Source organism: Triticum dicoccoides, chromosome 4A (assembly GCF_002162155.2).
Source record: "Triticum dicoccoides isolate Atlit2015 ecotype Zavitan chromosome 4A, WEW_v2.0, whole genome shotgun sequence".
In the NCBI taxonomy this organism is placed as follows: domain Eukaryota; kingdom Viridiplantae; phylum Streptophyta; class Magnoliopsida; order Poales; family Poaceae; genus Triticum; species Triticum dicoccoides.
The window spans coordinates 10,069,127-10,087,403 of NC_041386.1; positions in this window are offsets into that span (position 1 = coordinate 10,069,127).

The window sequence follows — 18,277 nt, forward strand, 5'->3', positions numbered from 1 at the left end:
ACTATTCTCCTCTTATTTCTGACTCCTCTCCATTTTCTACTCTTTAGGATGGCGGACGCAAGGAACAAGTTTGCACAACCGGATGAAGAAGCACCTTTTGGACGACATTTGAAGGAAGTCACTAGGTACCTGAACATTGGAATACCAAGCTTCACCGGGACTTACAACGCCACCTTACCAGAAGAGGAGCGATGGATGATTCAAGTTCAAGTTCTAGGAAGGACATTCACGCCAGTCACTAAGCCCATAGAGTTTTCCTTCGATGCACCAACCTGGAGTCCAGGAAAGAGTATGGCAGCTCACATCACCATGGGACACATTGGAGAAGTTTATCATAAGGAGCTTAAGGATACTATCTATCAGATTTGTGGGCGCCGAGACGAGCAATGGGAGATGATCAGCACCAGGAAGGATAGACCATTTGCAGCTTTCATCCAGGAGTTAAACCAACACATTCGTCGCCAGGAGAACTAGATGTGCACAGGAATGATAGACCTGAAGAAGGCAATGACTAGGATCACGGAACTGGAGGAAGAACTTAAGGCTACTCGTGAAGATTATGAGGAGGAAATCGTCGTACTAGTGGAGAAGAATGACGAGCTGGAAAGGAAGCTAGGAGTATTCCTGGGAGACCCCGCACCAGGAGGAGAAGACGAATTACCCAAGGAGATTCGCCTGGAGGACTACATTATCATCGACGACACCGACTCGTACCCAGACAATAGCGATGATGACTATGAAGACGAAGCTGGAGCAGACATCATGGAGTCTTCAACCGAAGAATATTTTTTGTAGACCACCACATTAGTAGTAGTACTCCACCATGTAAATAGTATAGTCCGAGCACTTTTGTATTGATAGTTAGATCGATTGTATGCCCTTGCTTGATTGATTGAGTGAAATGTTTTTGTTTGTCTCATGTGCATATGGGTAGTGTTTTCTCATTAGACCTAATTCTATTCTAATCTCTCCCCTCTAAACCCATCAGATGCCTCCGAGACATGACCCCGGATTTACTTTCCCACCGGAGCTCACTCAGTTGATCCAGCAGTAGAATACCCTGATGCAGTTGTTAGTTCAGAACCAAGGCAACAACAACAACAACAACCCACCACCACCACCAGTTGATAACTTAGCCCGTTTTCTAAGGTTCCAGCCGCCGGTGTTTTCCAGTAGCACCGAGCCGATAATGGCAGATGATTGGCTCCGCAGGATTGGAAGGGAGTTAACCACTGCAGGATGTACAGATGCTGAGAAGGTGCGTTTTTCCACACATCAGTTGGATGGACCAGCAGGCTCATGGTGGGAGAATTATACCGTCACCTACCCTATAGCCACTGTTACAAGGGATCAGTTTCAGCAAGCTTTCCGTACATCCCATGTCTCAACTGGAGCTATGAGTATGAAGAAGCGTGAGTTTCGCAACTTATGCTAGGGGAACAGTACTGTGCCTCAGTACGCGGATGAGTTTAGCAAGTTATCTCGCTATGCCCCTGACAATGTGGCCACAGATGCCGCAAAGCGGGAGAAGTTTATGGAAGGGCTGAATGATGAGATGAGCATGCAGTTAATGGTGGCAACATTTAACAACTACCGAGAGTTGGTAGATAAGGCTCTTATGATTGAAGGGAAGCATCAGCATATTGAGAGCCGTAAGAGGAAGTATGGACAAGGAAGGTATAATTCAGGAGCTTAGCAGAAGCCTCGCCTAACCCCAAACACGGGAGGACTTGTTCATAACCATGGAGGCCACACCCACAATGGAGGAAGTAACCATAATCATACTGTCCCAAGGAATGGGAATGGGAATGGAGCAAGCAACAATCTGAATCGCTCCAATGCATCCACACCCGCGAAGAGAGACCTAAGCCACGTTACTTGTTTCAAGTGCGGGAAGACTGGACACTATGCCACGGAGTGCCCTAAAGCGAAGAATGGAAACGGCAATGGGAGCGGTGGAAAGAAGCCCAATCCATTGAACAAAGGACAAGTGAACCACGTCAACGTGGAGGAGGTTGAAGAGCAGCCAGACGCGGTTATTGGTAAGTTTTTGGTTAAGCCTTTTACCGCCCTTGTTCTTTTTGATACTGGTGCATCGCATTCATACATATCAAGGGAGTTTGTGGATAAGTTTAAACTACCAACCCAAACCCTTAGGACCCCTTTGTTAGTGAGTTCACCTGGAGTAGAGTATAAGGCTAGTCGATGGTGCGACCAGATACCCTTAACCATTGGTAGCCATGTTTTCCTGTCCGGCCTAATAATCTTGGAGTCACAAGGATTGGATGTGATATTAGGCATGGACTGGATGTCAAAGTATGTAGGAAGCATTGACTGTGTTAGTAAGTCAATTTGTCTCACCACCCCTGAGGGAAAAAGGATCAAGTATGTATCTCGGCATGCGCCTAGGATTAGCCAAGTGAATACCCTCACGGGAGTTGTTCAGGAGGAAGCGCCTGTAGTCAAGGATTACCCAGATGTTTTTCCAGAGGAGTTACCAGGCATGCCACCGGATTGAGACATCGAGTTTTTGATAGAACTATTGCCAGGCACCGGGCCTATATCGAAGCGACCATATCGGATGCCCACAAATGATCTGGAGGAGATTAAGAAATAGATCAAGGAGTTATTGGAGAAAGGTTACATTCGACGGAGCTCATCACCATGGGGAGCCCCAATGCTTTTGGTCAAAAAGAAGGATAAGTTTCGAAGAATGGTTTTTGATTATCGTGCGTTAAGTGAGGTGACGATCAAGAACAGATACCCACTGCCAATGATCAATGATTTGTTTGACCAGCTACAAGGAGCCAAGGTGTTTTCAAAGATCGATCTGCGATCTGGATATCACGAGCTGAAGATACAAGAGAAGGACATACCAAAGACCGCATTCACCTCATGGTACGGGTTGTATGAATATACGGTCATGTCGTTTGGACTGACTAACGCCCCTGCCTATTCCATGAGCATGATGAACAAGGTGTTCATGGAATATTTGGATAAGTTCGTTGTGGTGTTCATTGATGATATAATGGTATACTCGAAGAACGAGCAGGAGCACGAAGAGCATTTGTGCTTAGTTCTCGAGAAACTCAGGGAACATCAGTTGTATGCCAAGTTCAACAAATGCGAGTTTTGGCTGAAGGAAGTTGGATTCCTTGGACATGTTATATCAGGAGAAGGTGTAGCAGTAGATCCTACCAAGGTTCAGTTAGTCACTGAATGGTTGGCACCCACTTCAGTTAGCGAGATCCACAGTTTTCTTGGACTCGCAGGATACTATCGAAGATTCATTGAGAATTTTTTCAAAATTGCGAAGCCAATGACAGAGTTATTGAAAAAGGATACCAAATTTAGATGGACAGAAGAATGTGAGGCGAGTTTTCAGGAGTTAAGGAAACGTTTGACTATAGCCCTAGTGCTGATTCTGCCGGATATACGCAAGGAGTTTCAAGTGTATTGCGATGCCTCTCGCCTAGGACTTGGAAGTGTGCTTATGCAGGACGGAAGAGTTGTTTCGTATGCCTCGCGACAACTGAAACTACACGAGTTGAATTATGCCATTCATGATTTGGAATTGGCTGCCGTAGTGCATGCGTTGAAGACCTGGAGACATTACCTTATTGGAAATCGTTGTGATGTGTACACGGATCATAAGAGTTTGAAGTACATTTTCACACAGAAGGAGCTGAACCATAGGCAGAGGAGATGGTTGGAGCTTATAAAGGATTATGACATGAAGCTTCACTATCATCCAGGCAAGGCCAATGTCGTAGAAGACGCCTTGAGTCGGAAGAGTTATGCTAATACCCTAGTGAGCACGGGATTGCCAAAGGAGTTAGCAGATTATCTCAAGGAACTTCGATTGGAGATTATTCCTAGAGGTTTTGTTGCAACAATGGAGGTTTAGTCTACATTGTTAGGAAAGATTCGAGAAGCTCAGAAGGATGACAAAGAGATTGCTGAGATAAAAGAGAGGATGAGCGAAGGAAAGGCCAAAGGTTTTCGTGAGGATGAACACGGCACCTTATGGTTCGAGGACCGTGTTTATGTGCCCAATAACACAGAGATCGGGAAGTTAATACTTCAGGAGGCTCATGACTCACCATACTTGATACACCCCGGAAACACCAAGATGCATTTGGATTTGAAGGAACGTTTCTGGTGGACTGGTATGAAGAAGAATATTGCCGAGTATGTAGCCGTATGTGATGTATGTCAGAGAGTGAAGGCTGAGCATCAAAAGCCAGCAGGATTGTTACAGCCTATGCCGATACCCGAATAGAAGTGGGATAAACTTGGCATGGATTTTATCATCGGATTGCCCAGGACCAAATCAGGATATGATTCTATATGGGTAGTAGTTGACCGCTTGACTAAAGTAGCTCACTTTATCCCGGTGAAAACCACCTATACAGGTGCAAAGTTGGCCAAGATATATATGACCAGGATCGTTTGTCTGCATGGAGTTCCAAGGACCATCGTATCAGATAGAGGGACACAGTTTACTTCAAAGTTTTGGCATCATCTGCACCAAACTTTGGGGACAAGGTTGGAGTTCAGCACAGCATTCCACTCGCAGACAGATGGACAGACCAAGAGAGTCAACCAGATTCTGGAAGATATGTTGAGGGCCCGTGCGCTAGATTATGGATCTAGTTGGATGACAATTTGCCCTACGCGGAGTTCTCATACAACAATAGCTACCAAGCCAGTTTGAAGATGGCACCGTTTGAAGCCCTGTATGGACGAAGGTGCATAACACCGTTGATATGGGATGAAGTTGGAGACCGATAGTTGTTTGGACCAGATTTGATCGAAGAGTCTGAAGAGAAAGTTAAGTTGATCCGAGATAGACTGAAGATAGCTCAGTCCATGCAGAAGAGTTATGCAGATTCGAAACGCGAGGAAATGACCTATGAAATTGGAGATAGAGCATATCTGTGAGTGTCACCCTTGCGAGGAGTGAAACATTTTGGAGTTAAGGGAAAGTTAGCCCCGAGATTTGTAGGACCGTATCGAATTTTGGAACATATGGGAGAAGTTGCCTACAAGTTGGAGTTACCTGAAGGACTATCAGGAGTTCATGATGTATTTCATGTTTCACAGTTGAAGAAGTGTCATGCTGAGATGGCTGATATACCGTTAAGAGATACCATACCCTTGGAGGCAATTCAGTTGGACAGTGATTTGACCTATGAGGAGAAGCCAGTCAGGATTCTTGAATTTGCCAGCCGAGTCACTCGCAGCAAGGTTATCAAGTTTTGCAAAGTTCAGTGGAGCCACCATACCAAGGATGAAGCACCTGGGAATGAGAGGATGGTCTTTGCAAAGACCACCCACACCTATTCTCTAGCCAACCCAAATCTCGAGGGAGAGATTCATCTTAAGGGGCTAGGTTTGTAACATCCCAAATTTTCAATTTGGAATGTTATACATAGATCATTCATGCACATCATATTTTATTGCATTTCGTTCCGCGATCCTCGAAATCCTAAGCAACTCAAGGACCCTCGGAGAGAGTTGGGGATTTCCCTATTTTCATATTTGAGTTTTATCAAATATTGAAACGAGGATTTTTGGTTTTAATTATTTTTCTCTCCGAAAATATTTCATATTAAAATATATGAGAGGAGATAATATGACTTCTCCAAACTAAATGAAATATTGGAGGAAAATATTAAAATCAAATATTTGATTTTATCCCGAGTTTATTGCTATTTAATTTGAATTGGAAAATTGCACGTTTTTCAAAGTTGCATTTTAGGGCCAAGAAAATTTTCATCTTGTTCTAAATCTTTTATTTAGACGGTGAAAATTTGCTTTGGCATTTTTAGATTTTTATTTTATTTTCTAGGATTTATTTGATTTCGGCAAAATTATTAAAAAAACGCAGCGCCCAACTCGGCCGAGGCCCAGCCGAGCCAGGCCGCCGGCCCGCCTGCCCAGCCGCCGCCTCCCACGCCGAGTCCGGCCAGGACACAGCCGGCGCAAGCCGTTGCCACCCGGGACTCCGCCCGGCCCCTCCCCTTATAAACCGAAGCCTGGGGTCCCCTTGGACCCGAAGCCGCCGCCCTCCGCCCCGCCGCCCGCAAGCCACCGCAGCAGCACCTTGCCGCCGCCTCGCTGCCGCATGCCGCCGCCGCTCGCCGCTGCCGCCGCACCTCGCCGCGGAAGCCGCCGGAGCCGGAGGTATAAGCCGCAGCCGGTTTTCTCTAGAAAATCGATCCGGTTTTTTTAGAAACCCTAGTTCGTTTTTTAAAAAAATTGGTTCACTCGTTAGCCGCAGACAATGAATGTTCATTCGTTAGCCTGTTCGTCAGTTTTCTTTTTCTCGGATTTTCCGTGATTATTTTCAATCGTGATTTCTGATCCGATTTTTATTTTAGTTTATCTTTTCGCTCGTTTGTCGGAATCAGGCGATTCAAGCGCCTAGATCTTCGTCTCGAAACTCTCTTTCCGTTTAACCAACTTGAACAAGCTTTTGCTACTGTAAAATTTGACCTTAGTCTATATTAGTAAACGGATCTTGTTTCTTTCGCAGTTTGAGTTTCGTTGCTCCGTTTGATTTGATTCTTTTCGCAAACCGGAGTTCTTAAGTTGAGCTTTATGGTTAGATCTTCTTGTTTGAGATTTACCCGTGTTTCTTTGCTTGATTGCCTATGTATGCTATTGTTTGTTTGCGATAGATCACCCGGAGTGCGAAGCGTGCTACTACGAGTCCCTATTGTTTGTTTGGGAGTTACTTCTATGTATTGCTTATATTGCTATGCTATGCTTGTAGACGTGGTTGGGTGAGTGAAATCCATGACAGATGTGAGATTGCTAATTAATGGTTCAACTTAAGGTGGCAACTTGAATACACATCTGGGTGGATTGTTTGTTCGGCACCTTGGGAATCCAGTGTTGTCCTAGGATATCCCGGAGTACCCGTGTGATAATCCTATGGTCCGCCACCCAGGCTCAAAGGGAACTGAGATATTTTCATGCGAGAAACTTCTGTGTGCAGCCACAAGCTATTATGGGCTCTAGCATAGTTGAGTAAGTTGCGTGAAGCTCGCAAAGAGGTGGATCAGCAGGTAGAGGGATGTAGGTTCGTATGGTCTGCCCGGAGTAAGGGGTTAATGCTTCTGAAAGACTGTGTCTCAGTCATCCGTTTCTCAAACACGATGAAGTGCAAGAAATCCAATGGAGGAGATTGAGTCTTGTGGGGAAAAGTGCGCAAACCTCTGCAGAGGGTATAAACTAATCATGGTTAGCCGTGTCCTCGGTTATGGACATCTTGAGTATCTAGTACTTGGAGTATCATAAGTATCTCATCACTCTAAGCTAATATTGTTGGGTTGTTAATTACTTTAATTGGGATTGAGTTGGAGGAACGTTCTCAATGATGTTTCAACTACCATGATAGTTAAATAAAATCTATTCCTTTGTTGTAGGGAAAATTGGCTTTTCGCAAAAAACCATAACCATAGAGCTTTCCACCAGCCAAATATGCATGTACTGATAGCATTATTCTGTTCTTGCTCTACTGTGTTACTTTGCCAGCATATTCCATGTGCTGACCCGTTTTTGGGCTGCAACATATTATGTTGCAGACTTTTTAGACGAGGAGTAAGGTTCGTTAGGTCGTTGTCGTGCAGCTCAGCTATGCCGTTGGAGTTGATGGACTCACTTTATCTTTCAAGCCTTCCGTTGTTATCGTATTAGATGGCCTTAAGCCATATTTATTGTAATAAGTTCTCTTTTGAGACATTTGATGTAATAAGTGTGTGATTGCTACTCTGTTATAAATCCTCGAGTACTATGTGTGTCAGCATTACCGATCCAGGGATGACACTGAAGCACAGAGACTTGACCGTTTGAGGTCGGGTCGCTACAAATATCCCTTAGTTTCCAATATAGACCCTGATACGTCTCCAACGTATCTATAATTTTTGATTGTTCCATGCTATTATATTATCTGTTTTGGATGTTTAATGGGCTTCAGTATGCTATTTTATATTATTTTTGGGGACTAACCTATTAACCAGAGGCCCAGTGCCAGTTGCTGTTTTTTTGCCTATTTCAGAGTTTCGCGGAAAAGGAATATCAAACGGAATCCAAATGGATCGAAACCTTCGCGAGGATCTTCCTTGGAACAAACGGAATCCAGGAGACTTGGAATGGAAGTCAGAGACGCAACGAGGTGGCCATGAGGCAGGAGGGCGCGCCCAGGGGGGTAGGCGCGCCCCCCCACCCTCGTGGGCCCCTCGTAGCTCCACCGGCCTACTTCTTTCGCCTATATATACTCGTATACCCTGAAAACATCCAGGGGAGCCACGAAACCACTTTTCCACCACCGCAACCTTCTGTACCCATGAGATCACATCTTGGGGCCTTTTGCGGCGATCTGCCGGAGGGGGACTCGATCACAGAGGGCTTCTACATCAACACCATAGCCTCTTCGATGATGTGTGAGTAGTTTACCACAGACCGTCGGGTCCATAGTTATTAGCTAGATGGCTTCTTCTCTCTCTTTGGTTCTCAATACAAAGTTCTCCTCGATGTTCTTGGAGATCTATTCGATGTAATACTTTTTGCAGTGTGTTTGCCGAGATCTAATGAATTGTGGGTTTATGATCAAGAATATCTATGAACAATATTTGCTTCTTCTCTGAATTCTTATTTGCATGATTTGATATCTTTGCAAGTCTCTTCAAATTATTGGTTTAGTTTGGCCTACTAGATTGATCTTTCTTGCAATGGGAGAAGTGCTTAGCTTTGGGTTCAATCTTGTGGTGCTCGATCCCAGTGACAGGAAGGGAACCGACATGTATTGTATTGTTGCCATCAAGGATAAAAAGATGGGGTTTATATCATATTGCTTGACTTTATCCCTCTACATCATGTCATCTTGCCTAATGCATTACTCTGTTCTTATGAACTTAATACTCTAGATGCATGTTGGATAGCGGTCGATGTGTGGAGTAATAGTAGTAGATGCAGAATCCTTTCGGTCTACTTGACACGGACGTGACGCCTATGTTCATGATCATGCCTAGATATTGTCTCTATCAATTACTCAGCAGTAATTTGTTCTCCCACCATAATATATGCTCTCATGAGAGAAGCCACTAGTGAAACCTATGGCCCCCGGGTCTACTTTACATCATATAAGTTTCTGATCTATAATTCTAGTTTACTATCTATTTATTTTGTAATCTTTACTTTTCAATCTATACAGCAAAAATACCAAAAATATTTATCTTATTATCTTTATCAGATCTCACTTTTGCAAGTGGTCGTGAAGGGATTGACAACCCCTTTATCGCGTTGGTTGCAAGGTTATTGATTGTTTGTGCAGGTACTAGGCGATTTGCATGTAGTCTCCTACTGGATTGATACCTTGGTTTTCAAAAACTGAGGGAAATACTTATGCTACTTTGTTGCATCACCCTTTCCTCTTCAAGGGAAAACCAACGCATGCTCAAGAGGTAGCAAGAAGGATTTCTGGCACCGTTGCCAAGGAGATCTACGCTCAAGTCAAGACATACCAAGTACCCATCACAAACTCTTCTCCCTCGCATTACATTATTTGCCATTTGCCTCTCGTCTTCCTCTCCCCCACTTCACCTTTGCCGTTTTATTCGCTCCTCTTTCGTTCATCCTTCTGTTTGCTCGTGTTACCATGTGCCTTCAATTTGTTTGCATCTTCGCTTGCTAAAATCTATTGATATGGATCTCATCCTCTTGCTAATCTTTTTAAAAGATCCAATTATGATGAACCAATTTCTAGTGAGTTGGGTGCACTAGATTATCTTTATGAGGTTTTGCTTGAAATTCGTGAATCTGAAAATTGTGATGAAGTGCTTTATGAAGTGATTCATGATAGATCTTTGAATCAAAAGCATGATTGCAATGATATTATTGTCAATTCTATGAATGTCAATTGTGCTAATAATATGCAAAACCCTAAGCTTGGGGATGCTAGTTTTGCTATGTCCACTACTTGTTGCACTGATTATGATTGGGGTGATTCTTCTTATGATCTTGAAAATTTATTTAAGCCCCATGATGAATATAAGAATGATAATAATGTTTGCAATATTGAAAGTGGGTTTGGAAGAGTGTCAACTTTAGATCCCATGTATTTGGAGAATGTTCAATCTTATGCAATTTTTGATAAAAGTGGGTTTGGAGAGGTCATGACTTTAGTTAATGTTAATCCCACTATTTTGGAAGAGTGTCATCTTTGCATGCATATGGACTGTGTTGAAAATATTTTATGTGATAGATATTTTGTTGAATTTACTTATGATCCCACATGTAATTATTATGAGAGAGGAAAATATGACTGTAGAAATTTTCATGTTACTAAATTACCTCTCGTTATGTTGAGATTGCTATTGTTTCTTTCCGCTTCCTTGCATATGCTAGTTTTTGCTTGCTATGATAATTTTTTTGCCTATAAGATGCCTATGCATAGGAAGTATGTTAGACTTAGATGTGTTTTCACTGTTTCATGATGCTCTCTTTGTGCTTCAATTCTTGTCTTTCATGTGAGCATCATTGAAATTATCAATGCCTAGCTAGGGGCGTTAAACGATAGCGCTTGTTGGGAGGCAACCCAATTTTATTTTGTTCCTTGCTTTTTGTTCATGTTTAGTAATAAATAATTCATCTAGCCTCTGTTTAGATGTGGTTTTATGTTTTAATTAGTGTTTGTGCCAAGTAAAGCCTTTAGGATCTTCTTGGGTGATTATTGTTTGATCTTGCTGATAAAAACAGAAAGTATGCGCTCACAAGAATAATTTTATTTTTTTATCATGGAGCGATAAAATACCAATTCCAACTACAGTAGATCAATATAAAAATTATGCAGGTCTTCCTAATTTTTCAGAATTTTTGGAGTTACTGAAGTATTCAAACCTCTGGATTGCTACTGATTGTTCTGTTTTTGACAGATTCTGTTTTTTGTGTGTTGTTTGCTTATTTTGATGAACCTATGGCTAGTATCGGGGGGTATGAACCATAGAGAAGTTGGAATACAGTAGGTTTAACACCAATATAAATAAAGAATGAGTTCATTACAGTACCTTAAGGTGGTGATTTGTTTTCTTATACTAACGGAGCTCATGAGATTTTCTGATTAAGTTTTGTGTTGTGAAGTTTTCAAGTTTTTGGGTAAAGATTTGATGGATTTTGGAATAAGGAGTGGCAAGAGCCTAAGCTTGGGGATTCCCAAGGCACCCCAAGGTAAAATTCAAGGACAACCAAAAGCCTAAGCTTGGGGATGCCCCGGAAGGCATCCCCTCTTTCGTCTTCGTCTATCGGTAACTTTACTTGAGGCTATATTTTTATTCACCACATGATATGTGTTTTGCTTGGAGCGTCTTGTATGATTTGAGTCTTTTATTTTTGGTTTACCACAATCACCCTTGCTGTATACACCTTTTGGGAGAGACACACATGAATCGGAATTTATTAGAATACTCTATGTGCTTCACTTATATCTTTTGAGCTAGATAATTTTGCTCTAGTGCTTCACTTATATATTTTTAGAGCACGGTGGTGGTTTATTTTATAGAAATTATTGATTTCTCATGCTTCACTTATATTATTTTGAGAGTATTTTAGAACAGCATGGTAATTTGCTTTGGCTATAAAATTAGTCCTAATATGATAGGCATCCAATATGGGTATAATAAAAACTTTCATATAGAGTGCATTGAATACTATGAGAAGTTTGATACTTGATGATTGTTTTGATATATGAAGATGGTGATATTAGAGTCATGCTATTTAAGTATTTGTGAATTTTAGAAATACTTGTGTTGAAGTTTTCAAGTCCCGTAGCATGCACGTATGGTAATCATTGTGTGAAAAATTTGAAGTATGAGGTGTTCTTTGATTGCTTTCCTTATGAGTGGCGGTCGGGGACAAGCAATGGTCTTTTCCTACCAATCTATCCCCTAGGATCATGCGTGTAGTGCTTGGTTTTGATGACTTGTAGATTTTTGCGATATGTATGTGAGTTCATTATGACTAATGTTGAGGCCATGGATTATACGCACTCTCACCCTTCCATCATTGTTAGCCTCTTCGGTACCGTGCATTGCCCTTTCTCACCTCGAGAGTTGGTCCAAACTTCGCCGGTGCATCCAAACCATGTGATATGATACGCTCTATCACACATAAGCCTCCTTATATCTTCCTCAAAACAGCCACCATACCTACCTATTATGGCATTTTGCTTTCGGTCTATGAGGGTACGTGGACACACTCTCCCACACGTTGCTATGCTTCTCCTAGATAGATCTTGCATGATCGTAGTACTTTTTTTTGAAATACTATGTTCCCCAACAGAAAGCACCAATGTCGGTGTCAAAACCGGCCGATCTCGGGTAGGGGGTCCCGAACTATGCATCTAAGGATCGAAGGTAACAGGAGATAAAGGGGACACGATGTTTACCAAGGTTCGGGCCCTCTTAATGGAGGTAATACCCTACTTCCTGCTTGATTGACTTTGATGAGTATAGGGATTACAAGAGTTGATCTACCTCGAGATCATAATGGCTAAACCCTAGATGTCTAGCCTATATGATTTGTGAGCCTCTATGGACTAACCCTCCGGTTTATATAGACACCAGAGGGGCCTAGGGTTGTACGGAGTCAGTTTGCAGAGAAAGGAAACTACACATCCGAACGTCAAGCTTTCCATCCACACAAAGGAGAGTCCCATCCGGACACGGGGGGAGGCCTTCTGCCTCATATCTTCACGGCCCATCAGTCCGGCCCATATCACATAGCCCGAACACCCGAGGACCCCATAATCCAGGACTCCCTCAACGCTATTTTTGTGCCAGGACAAGTCTTTGTCTTAGGCAACATCTCCCTCTTTGATGACCCGACCAGCCATCTAGGCCAAGTCGAGACTCTCGTTCCTAGCCGGATCATTAGATTCGGTAGTAAGGATTGTACCATGGATTCCCGTAGGGAGCTGCTCTCCGTAAGTTGGGTGTCAAACCAGATCGGGAACCAACGCCATACACTTGCCCTGGCCTCAATGTCAAAATCCGGGCCAGGATGATCTTAAGAATCGCTCCTTGGACCTGACCTTGAGTTAGGATCCAAAGAAATGTCCTAAGGCCCAGATATCAGATCGGGCCGAAGACGAAGCATCGAGATTCACGCTAGATTGGATCTTGGAAAAACTTCTGCTAATCTCAAGACAGATCAGGGCCAGGAGGGATGTCACAAACTCTCTATGTATAAGATATTAGGTTGGATCGGGGGATCCTCAAGAGAGGTCGGATTTTTCGACCAACCCACCACCCATCTCGTTGCCACCATCGAACATATAATTAGCGATGATGATACCGACGAGTCTGATAAGGAAGTATGCCAGTGGAGACTGATGCGTCCATTTTGCATCATGCTTTTATATCGATATTTATTGCATTATGGGCTGTCATTACACATTATGTCACAATACTTATGCCTATTCTATCTTATTTTACAAGGTTTACATAAAGAGGGAGAATGCCGACAGTTGGGATTCTGGGCTGGAAAAGGAGCAAATATTAGAGACCTATTCTGCACAGCTCCAAAAGTCCTGAAACTTCACGGAAGTCATTTTCAGAATATATATAAAAATACTGAGCGCAAGAAGGTCACCAGGGGGGCACACCCTGCCCACGAGGGTGGGGGCGCGCCCTACCCCCCTGGGCACGCCCCTGCTTCGTGGGCCCCCTGGTGGCCCTCCGATGGCCATCTTCTGCTATATGGAGTCTTTCGATGAGAAAAAAATCATAAGCCATTTTTCCGGACGAGACTCTGCCGCCACGAGGCGGAACCTTGGCGGAACCAATCTAGGGCTCTAGCGGAGCTATTCTGCCAGGGAAACTAGGGGGAAATCATCGCCATCGTCATCACCAACGCTCCTCTCATCGGGAGAGGGCAATCTCCATCAACATCTTCACCAGCACCATCTCCTCTCAAAACCCTAGTTCATCTCTTGTATCCAATTCTTGTCTCCAAGTCTAGTTCACCAGCACCATCTCCTCTCAAAACCCTAGTTCACCAACACCATCCACAAGGATGCCCGTAAGTTTGTCTTGTCTTGTGATGAATGTCAAAGAATTGGTAATATTAGTAGACATCAAGAAATGCCTATGAATTATTCACTTGTTATTGAACCATTTGATGTTTGGGGCTTTGATTATATGGGACCTTTTCCTGCCTCTAATGGATATACACATATTTTAGTTGCTGTTGATTACGTTACTAAGTGGGTAGAAGCTATTCCAACTAGTAGTGTTGATCATAACACCTCTATTAAGATGCTTAAAGAAGTTATTTTTCCAAGGTTTGGAGTCCCTAGATATTTAATAACTGATGGTGGTTCACATTTTATTCATGGTGCTTTCCCTAAAATGCTTGCTAAATATGATGTTAATCATAGAATTGCATCTCCATATCACCCTCAGTCTTGTGGTCAAGTAGAATTGAGCAATAGAGAGCTTAAATTAATTTTGCAAAAGACTGTTAATAGATCTAGAAAGAATTGATCCAAGAAACTTGATGATGCATTATGGGCCTATAGAACTGCATATAAAAATTATATGGGTATGTCTCCGTATAAAATGGTTTGTGGAAAATCATGTCACTAACCTCTCGAACTAGAACATAAGGCTTATTGGGCTATTAAAGAGCTCAACTATGATTTCAAACTTGCCGGTGAGAAGAGGTTATTTGACATTAGCTCACTTGATGAATGGAGAACCCAAGCCTACGAAAATGCCAAGTTGTTTAAAGAAAAAGTTAAAAGATGGCATGACAAAAGAATACAAAAGCATGAGTTTAATGTAGGTGATTATGTATTGCTATACAACTCTCGTTTAAGATTTTTTGCAGGAAAACTTCTCTCTAAATGGGAAGGTCCTTACGTTATCGAGGAGGTCTATCGTTCCGGTGCCATAAAAATCAACAACTTCGAAGGCACAAATCCGAAGGTAGTGAACGGTCAAAGAATTAAACATTATATCTCAGGTAATCCTATAAATGTTGAAACCAATGTTATTGAAACCGTAACCCCGGAGGAATACATAAGGGATACTTTCTGGAACGTTTCAGACTCCGAAAAGGAATAGGTATGTGGTACGGTAAGTAAACCGACTCCAAAACAGTTCTAATGGCAATTTTCTTCCGTTTTGGAATATTTAGAAAAATAGAAAAATAAGAAGCAGTCCGGGAAGGACACGAGGGCTCCACGAGGGTGGAGGGCGCACCCTACCCCCTGGGCGCACCCCCTACCTCGTGGGCACCTCGTGTGCTCTGCGGACTCCATTTTCTTACATGTCATGTATTTTGGTCAGTAAAAATTCACTATATAATCTCTCGGAGGTTGTGACTCCCGTATCACGCAAATATCTCCTGTCTTTGTTTCGAGCTGTCTTGCTGCAGATTTGAGCAACATGTCGTCCCAGGATTCGGGAGGAGAGAGCTATGTGGATGATTACCTTGCTGATCCTAAAGTCTATGGGGATGTGGAGCGTTGTGGTTGGACTACGGAAGAAGAAGAGGACTATGAACCTAAGGGAAAGGAGGAGACGAGCTCAGATGAAGATGAAGTCCCACTACCTCAACCTGGGGACATGCATGTGGAGTTCAAAAGGTCAAGCCTCCCTGATAGAGTAAAGAAACCTAAGATTGAGTTTATCCCTTTTCACCTCTTGCAGCAAAACAAATAGGAACTATGCAAAAAGATACTGAGCCTGGAGCAGGAGATCGAGGACCTAAGGGACGAAAATTCTGTCCTCAAGCGCAAATTAAGGAAGAAGCCTACGCCATCAACAAAACCACCATCTTCTTCACCAACAAAGGAGACATAATCACATGGGTATGGGCACTCCCCTTGGCAACTGCCAAGCTTGGGGGAGTGCCCCAGTATCGTATCACCATCACTTTTACCTTTACCATTTTTCTTAGTTCGATCCTTTTGATAATATCTTGATCTAGTAGAATAAAAGCTTTTAGTATGATCTAGTTGTGAGTTTTGCTTTATGATTTTTCAATGTAATCGAGTCCGTGAGCTATATATAATAAAGATTAGTGTTGAGTCAAGGGCTTGATTATTTTGCCATGATCTTGAGTGAATAAAGAAAAGAGAAAGAATAAAAAAAGAAACACAGAGATCATATGGATCTTATGGAGAGTAATGAGCTCACATAGAAAGAGTATGATGAATAAAAGTTGTTGAGAGTTGACAAACATAGTTTTGGTCATCATTGCAATTAATAGGAAAGTAATAAAGAAAGAGAGGTCTTCACATATAAATACACTATCTTGGACATCTTTTATGATTGTCAGCACTCATTAAAATATGACATGCTAAACAGTTGACATTGGACAAGGAAGACAACGCAATGGGTTATGTTTTCTTACATCTGAGATAAATTATATTGTCTTGGATCATCCAACATGATTGAGCTTGCCTTTCCCCATCATGCTAGCCAAATTCATCGCACCAAGTAGAGATACTACTTGTGCTTCCAAACACCCTTAAACCAGTTTTGCCATGAGAGTCCTCCATACCTACCTATGGATTGAGTAAGATCCTCCAAGTAAGTTGTCATCGGTGCAAGCAATAAAAATTGCTCTCTAAATATGTATGACTTATTAGTGTGGGAGAAAATAAGCTTTATACGATCGTCTGATATGGAAGAAATAAAAGCGACGGACTTCATAATAAAGGTCCATATCACAACTGGCAATATAAAGTGATGTTCTTTTGCATCAAGATTTTGTGCATCCAACCATAAAAGCGCATGACAACCTCTGCTTCCCTCTGCGAAGGGCCTATCTTTTACTTATATCTTCTACCTTGCATAAGAGTCATGGTGATCTTCACCCTTCCTTTTTACATTTTATCTTTTCGCAAGCACAACATGTTGGAAAGATCCTGGTATATATGGCTAATTGGATGTGAGTTTTCATGAACTATTATTGTTGACATTACCCTTGAGGTAAAACGTTGGGAGGCAAAACTATAAGCCCCTATCTTTCCCTGTGTCCGATTAAAACTCCATACTCATAAGTATTGTGTGAGTGTTAGCAATTGTGAAAGACTATATGATAGTTGAGTATGTGGACTTGCTGAAAAGCTCTTATATTGACTCTTTCCTATGTTATGATAAATTGCAATTGTTCCAATGACTGAGATTACAATTTGTTAGTTTTCAATGAAGTTTATGATTCATACTTGCAATTGTGATTGAATTATTACCCTAGCATAAGAGATCATATGACAAGAATTATATAAGTTGCTGTTCTAAGAATGATCATGATGCCCTCATGTCCGTATTTTATTTTTTTATCGACACCTCTATCTCTAAACATGTGGACATATTTTTCGATTTCGGCTTTCGCTTGAGGACAAGCGAAGTCTAAGCTTGGGGGAGTTGATACGTCCATTTTGCATCATGCTTTTATATCAATATTTATTGCATTATGGGCTGTCATTACACATTATGTCACAATACTTATGTCTATTCTCTCTTATTTTACAAGGTTTACATAAAAGAGGGAGAATGCTGGCAGCTGGGATTCTGGGCTGGAAAAGGAGCAAATATTAGAGACCTATTCTGCACAGCTCCAAAAGTCCTGAAACTTCACGGAAGTCATTTTCAGAATATATAAAAAATACTGAGCGCAAGAAGTTCACCAAGGCGGCCACACCCTGCCCACGAGGGCGGAGGCGCGCCCTACCCCCCTGGGCGCGCCCCCTGCCTCGTGGGCCCCCTGGTGGCCCTCCGATGGCCATCTTCTGCTATATGGAGTCTTTCGATGACGAAAAAATCATAAGCCATCTTTCCGGACAAGACTCCGCCGCCAAGAGGCAGAACCTTGGCGGAACCAATCTAGGGCTCTGGCGGAGCTGTTCTGCCGGGGAAACTTCCCTCTGGGAGGGGGAAATCATCGCCATCGTCATCACCAACACCCCTCTCATCGGGAGAGGGCAATCTCCATCAACATCTTCACCAGCACCATCTGTCGGGGGTTTGGTGCGACATATGCCAATGGATGGCTTATCATGGTGGAGGCAAGTAGAACGTCGCCGGTTCCTGGAAACGGGATGAGGCGAAGACATGCACGCCGGGAAATCTTACCCAGCTTCGGGGCTCTCCGGGGAGATAATACCCCTACTGCTGCTTTGCGGGGTCTCCGCATGATCACTATGGCCAAGTGTTTACACGGTTGCTCCTTGAGCTGTTTCTGGTGGTAGAAGAGGACAAGG